Source organism: Saccostrea cucullata, unplaced genomic scaffold (assembly GCF_032062105.1).
Source record: "Saccostrea cucullata isolate Sc308-1 unplaced genomic scaffold, CSIRO_AGI_Scuc_v1 ctg1254, whole genome shotgun sequence".
Classification (NCBI taxonomy): Eukaryota; Metazoa; Mollusca; class Bivalvia; order Ostreida; family Ostreidae; genus Saccostrea; species Saccostrea cuccullata.
In genome coordinates this window covers 47,472-54,819 of record NW_026919580.1, presented here as the reverse complement: position 1 = coordinate 54,819, position 7,348 = coordinate 47,472, and the positions used below count along the sequence as shown (strand labels likewise).

The 7,348-nt window shown below is 35.5% G+C and overlaps 1 pseudogene; it reads left to right on the top strand.

Moving 5' to 3' along the window:
• Nucleotides 1-551: 551 nt before the first annotated feature.
• On the top strand, nucleotides 552-1,332 carry LOC134233809 (uncharacterized; annotated as a pseudogene).
• The last annotated feature ends 6,016 nt before the right edge of the window (nucleotides 1,333-7,348 follow it).

Below are 7,348 nucleotides of genomic sequence, written 5' to 3'. Positions count from 1 at the left end.
TCTCCCCTGATCAGTTTCAGTATTTGATTTGGAACACCAAAACGTGAGATAAATTCAGTAGCAAATTTTCAGCAACTGTAAGGGCGATATGATCAGACACAGCGTATGTTTCTTTCCATTTTGAAAAATAGTCACCTAAAACAATGATATACTCAGTTCCATTATTGGTTGTTGGTAAACTCCCTAAAATATCCATTGCAATTCGGTCTAATGGTTTTGTAGATTGAAGTAGAGAAGACTGAAGTGGAAATTTTCCAAACCCTGGACCTGGCTTTCTACTTGCACAAAGATCACATGAATGACACCATAATTTAACATCATTTGACAAGCCAGGCCAATAGAACCTTCTTTTGACAGACTCGTATGTTTTACCCCTCCCTAATTGAATTGAAAATTCTTGAATTGTGTAGGGATTCTAAATTCTTTTATCTCATAATTTGAGGGCAACTAGATATCATTGAGATGGTGGCTACTCAAAGGGCCCCGCATTCACAAAAAATCATTCAAGTGTAACGAGTGCATTCCGATGTGATACATCGTTACAATAAGACATGGTACATGTACCTGAAAGAAATATGGCGGAATACGGCTATAGTTGGTATGAAACAAGTCGTACATAGATGAAAATGTTGCGTTTTAATGAATTATTATCATTATGCTTTGATTAGGTTGCTGTTGAAGTCAAGATACTGTCGGCAATACCAGTACCAGTACAAATAGTCAGAGAACTTCCAATTCAAAAGCAAAATGTGATAGTTGGAGATAGCTCTGCAACAATGAAATTAACACTTTGGGATGACATGGTGACGATGCTAGAAATTGGCAAAAGTTACAGATTGTATCAACTCTCAACCCGTCCGTTCCAAAATGTAAAAACTATTACGGCTACGAAAGCTTCAAGCATTGATGATTTGGTAAATTGTTTACAGGCACCTGAAAATAATGATCTCATTGAAAAGGAAGGAAAAATAACCAAAGTGGGTTTAGTGATGCACTTTTCGTGTGAAATGTGTAAGGGACAAGTTGTCCTGCCACATGATGATTCCAAATTCATCAGATGCCCATCGTGCAAAATGAAAATTGCAAAAGAAACTTTACAAAAATCCATGAATGGTACTCTCTGCTTCTCTTATGGATACCAGAAAGTAAAGCTATCAATTTTCTTTTCAACATTACTTACAATGTGTATTGTTAATCACCTCACTGTTGATAATGTGGAAAACATTGAAGATTTTTCTTCTGTCAAATTCTTTCAGAGTAGCGTACTCAAATGAATCAAAAAATGTGGAAAACATTGTCCAACTTACTATTGTCGCTGGTGTAAACCAATAGCAAGCTTTTTGGAGTATTTTGACTTCTGTGTCATTTTGGAATACTGGAAACTGTTACGAAGGATTTATTTAGTACTGTGAATATCAACAAAGTATGTTATTGATCATGGTATGTAAAGAGACGATAAAGAAGTACCACCAACAACTTAAAAATTCCTTGTAAACATTGTTGTGTACGCTTTGTAGATAGAGGTGTGTAGCGAATGCAGATTTACTCCGTATATGACTATATTTTTTTTTCTTTGTGCATTGGTTTTTAGGTCACCTGAGTAAACTCAGGTGACCTATTGCTATCTGTTTTCGTCCGTCGTCGTCCGTCGTGTGTCGTGTGTTAACATTTGAACATTTTCAGCTTCTACTCTGCAACCACTGAACCAATTTCAACCAAATTTGGCACAAAGCATCTATGGGTAAAGGGGAACAAAAATTGTGAATTTCATGATCCCTGCCCTCCTGGGGCCTGAGGGGTGGGGCCAAAACCACTAAAATTAATGCAATCTTTAAAAATCTTCTTCTTTACCACTGGACATCAAGCAGTCAAACTATTTGCATGATTGTAATCAGCATTGAGTCCTCTACCAAAATTGTGAAATTCATGGCCCTGGGGTCAGGGGCTTTAGTGCTAGGGCGGGGCTAAATAAGTATATAGTTAAAATGCATTATTTCTTTGAAAATCTTCTTCTCTGCTCCTGGGTATTAAATAAACCAACTAAGAACATAGTTATGATGAGCTAGAGTGCCTCTACCAAATTTCTGAATTTAATGGCCCCAGGGTCAGGGGTTCTGGTGTTAGGGTTGGGCTCTATTGATTATATAGTAAAAATACATGATTTCTTTGAAAATCTTCTTCTCTGCCCCTGGGTATTAAATAAACCAAGTAAGTAAATAGTTATGATAAGCAAGAGTGCCTCTACCAAAATTGTGAATTTTATGGCCCCAGGGTCAAGGGTTCTGTGGTGGGGGGGGGGGGGGGGCTCTATTGATTATATAGTGAAATTACATGAATTCTTTGAAAATCTTCTTCTCTGCTCCTAGGTATTAAATAAACTAACTAAGTGCATAGTTATGATAAGCATGAGTGCCTCTACCAAAATTGTGAATTTTATGGCCCCAGGGTCAAGGGTTCTGTGGTGGTGGGGGGGGGCTCTATTGATTATATAGTGAAATTACATGAATTCTTTGAAAATCTTCTTCTCTGCTCCTAGGTATTAAATAAACTAACTAAGTGCATAGTTATGATAAGCAAGAGTGCCTCTACCAAAATTGTGAATTTTATGGCCCCAGGGTCAAGGGTTCTGGTGTTGGGGGGGGAGCTCATTGATTTTACAGTGAAATTACATGAATTCTTTGAAAATCTTCTTCTCTGCTCCTAGGTATTAAATAAACTAACTAAGTGCATAGTTATGATGAGCAAGAGTGCCTCTACCAAAATTGTGAATTTTATGGCCCCAGGGTCAGGGGTTCTGGTGTTAGGGTGGAGCTCTATTGATTATACAGTGAAAATACATTAAATCTTTGAAAATTTTCTTCTCTGTCTCTGGGTATGAAGCAGATGAACTACTATATAGTTATGATGAGCAAGGGCCCTAATCTTGCAGAATTGTGAATTTCAAGGCCCCAGGGTCAGGGGGGGGGGCTCTACTTATATACTGGAAATGAATCAATTGTTTGAAATCTGGTCCTTTGTATTTATAAAACATTTATTTACTTTTTGATAGTCAATTTTAAGGGTGCCTTTTAAAAATTTGTGCAACCTAGGGTCAGGGGTTTATGTCAGAGTGTTAGGGGCACTACTGATTATTGATGAATATTACTGATTAGTTGGAGTGCATTTTTGTTCCCCTACCCTGCATATGGGTATTCAGTAACCAAGCTAAGCGACTGCTAAGTTTATTGTTATGATGATCAATGGTGCTCTTTCAAAATTGTGAATGCCATATAGCATCTGGCTTAAAACATGTTATAAAATCAAATTCAATACACTGTAACTGGAAAGTTGTTGCATAATGCTCAGGTGACCTATAAGGCCCGTGGGCCTCTTGTTATAAAGAAGCAAACAGCTTTAATTCTTTATACTCAATTATGTCATTCAATTTTGGAATTATGTCCCTTTTTCCATAGGTCTAAATTTAATATTGTTAAACTGTCATTTTTGAACAAGTGTACAGTCACTTGTAACTTAAGAAGTAAATAGATTTACAAGAATGAAAACTGATAATTTCAGAATTGAAAGATATATCATTTGGAACTTTAATCAAAAATTTGATTAATTGGTAAAATTTAACATGGAGGTTTTGTGCATCTAGTCAGTATTGATTTTTTTTTTTTTTTTTTGGAGCCAGATATTGTGTTTTTTTCTTTTAATGAGCATGGGAATTCGTTAAATATTTTCTACGTTTTAATATTTTTGTTCATGTTGAGTGATTTCAGTGTTGTCCTTTTTTCCATCTGTTAAAAAACCCTTTGGCGGGTGTGACCGGTCGGCAGGGGATGCTCACTCCTCCATGGCACCTGATCCCACCTCTGATGTTTCAGAGGTCCATGTTTGCTCTGTTCTTATTTTGTATATTTGTTTACTGGACGTTGAGATTGAATACTGTTTGTTATTTCTATATCCTTCCTCTACACTGCACAATAAAAAGTTCCGATTATTAAGTATTTCTCTGCAGTCAGAGTGATCTCTCCTTTTATTTAAATTCTAAATATTAGAAATACAATATATTTAACTCCATTTGTAATTAATTCAAGTATTATTTAATAGACCAAGTTAAATCAAGAAGTGATTTCTATAAACTGATACTATGTTGTCATTGAACATATGCCCGGGTGTAAATGCCACAAGATTACAAGAGTCTATAAGAAGGATAAGGAAAAAACGAACAGTATACAATCTCAACGTCTATTAAACAAATATACAAAATAAGAGCAGAGCAAACACGGACCCCTGAAACATTAGAGGTGGGATCAGGTGCCATGGACGAGTGAGCATCCCTTGCTGACCGGTCACACCCGCCGCGTGCTCGTTGTCATAATCAGGATATAACGGAAAAAATCCGTGGTCAATTCAGTGTATAAATAATGGACTAACAATTGGTATGAAAAACGTCAGTCAAGCATTTCATTCAATGATAAATTGTATTTGCTGACAAGGTCATTGTATCGACCATAGAATTTACGAAATGATTACTTTAAACGAAACTGTTGATATTCTTGTTTCATCAACTTGCTTGTCAATAATTTACCTCGTTTAAGAAATTGTTCATACGTAGAGCATGCTCTTGCGTATCGAATCAACTGAGATATAAATACTCCGTATGCAGGTGATGAAGGTATATTGCTGCATAAGTAAGGGAAGTTGACGATAGAAAAGTTAAAGTCATCACGTTTATCATATAGCTTGGTTGTTAGATTAACATTAGTGTCCGTTTCAAGTAAAATATCCAAATATGAAACAGATGTGCCAGACTCTGTGGTATCTTTTATTTCAAGCTCACCAGGACATATCATATATCGACATAAGAATGGAAATAACACTTGTTCGACAATAGATCGTCGATATATCTAAATGTCGAGTTGAGACCACAGCAAGTGTTTCCTTCTTTTGACGTAAAAGATTTTGCATAAATTCTGCTTCATATGAATATAAAAATAAGTTTGCTAATAACGGAGCGCAATTTGTACCCATTGGAATTCCAATAGATTGTTGGAATACCTGGTCTCCAAAATCACATAGATATTGTCAATCAGAAACTCAAGCATCTTCTTGATGTCAACTTCAGAGTACTTATGTGTGCAATCAGAATCTGTTTTAACAAAATAATTTTTCAAATGACCAATGACGAGGTAAGCAGGTCCAGCACAATACCCCGATAAAGCTATATAGCTTGATTAAGCTATATAGCTTTATCAAGGTATTTAAAATACCTTGATCAAGGTATTTTATGTAATGAAAATTCAAAAAAATTCTTTCAAAATTAATTACTGAAAGTCGAGTTCTGAGTTGTTGTCAGTAAATTCACCCATGCATGTAAAGTACTCAAACACAAACAAATCAGTATAAAAACGTGTCGTAAGAGCAGACGTTATTTCATGCTTTCTTTTTGATACCAGATTGTTTTTCATGCACGCATAGACACATTGTCAAAAACTCAGAACTCGACTTACAGTAATTAATTTTTAAAGAATTTTTCTGAATTTTCATTACATAAAATACCTTGATCAAGGTATTTCAAATACCTTGATAAAGCTATATAGCTTTATCAAGCTATATACCTTTATCGGGGTATTGTGCTGGACCTGGTAAGTAAACTTACGAGTTCCATTTTTGTTGAAGAAGCAGCTGTCAATGATATCAAAAAGCCTGGATTTTAATTTGTCGTGGGGAATTGTTGTGTATAAAGTTGAAATGTCGTAAGTTTTTATGCTATTGATTTTTGTAAAGTCTTGTGATTTCAAATTGTCCAAAAGTTCTTTAGAATTTTTAAGTATCCACATCTGATTTACACCACTTCTTGAATATATAGTTGTACAGTACTCATGAAGTTTTTCCTTCAATACTGTCAATATTTAAGTAAAGACGTAATGAAATAGGCTTGGTTGAACATTTACTCGAACCTGCAATGTAGCTTTGTTTGTAAGGACTCTTATGAAGTTTCGGAATCCAATATATATAAGGTAGTTCAAATTCATTTTGGCTCTATGGAATATTAAAAGTATTCAATACTGACAGGTGATTCTGAAGAATTTCTTCCTTAGAAAGAGAAGTATATGTATAAGTAGGATTGCCATTTGTAGAATTAAATCCAAGTTCTTCTAGAATGCAATTTATATAATGAGCCTTACAAATAAGGACAATGTTGTTACCTGCTTTGTCGGCAGGAACCAGTACGTACTGATCGTGTAATCTATCTAATTCTTTTTTTCACTTCTGGTTTATTGAACACAGAAGGATAGATGGTTTTTACTTTGCCCCTCAATCTTTTAATACGTGACTTTAACATGAATCTGATACATTTAATCCATTCTGACAAGGTGTCAATGTCTTCTTTTTCATATCTAGCCCATCGTCTGGCGTAATTTTCAACAGAATCCATAATATTTATGAAATTCCGACGCCAGTTGAAGGATCGGGGTTCCCTATATTTAGGACCTTTTAAAATAAGTGATCTAAGGTCCTCATTACGTACTATTTTTACGTCACCTGTAATAACGTGTCAAGCAGGACTATAGTTATAGGGCGAAGAAGAAAATGAACACGAAAGGGGATTATTTTTCAGATAGTCAATATCCAGGCCATGTAAAGTGTTTTTGTAATTGAAAAGTTTGGAAGCAATGGTCGATGTATATTTGTAGGAAATACATGGCGTAGTTTTTAACTTGAAATATGGTGGAATACAAGACTGGACCCTTTTGTGATTAAGAATATTACTTATATTAACCGCGTCAATTCCTTTATTGGCATATTGAAGTTTAAGGAAAAGACGGATTGTATAAGCTGCATTTTCTTCCGTGAATTGTGCGGGTTTAAAAAGCCTATGATGTGCAATATCCATAATCACAGAACTGAGTCTATATTCAGGTGTCGAGGAATCTTAATTTGGATGTTCCTTGGTCTTTTCAAGAAGACTATTTAAAAAATTTCAAAGGGACAGAGTAAAGTTTGGTTCGAATATGAGGTAGACCTAACTGTTGATTTACATAAGGTAGTAATGAATCAAAAGAGACGTCGTGTATTGGAGGTTTATTGTACGAACGATGTCCATGACTACGCTTACGTCTCTGAGTATTGTTAAAAAGTCGAGCAGCTCATGAAGTGGCCAGAGATGTTCTGAACTGAACTGTACTAGTTTTTCGACCACCTGAAACCAATGCATCTATTGACCGCAAGATTATGTGTCAAGATTACAAGAGTCTATAAGAACAGCTCATGAAGAGGCCAGAGATGTACTGAAGGCACATTAAGTCCATATGAAGAGAGATTATGATGTCAAGATTCACACCAGAGAATATGCTGTTGG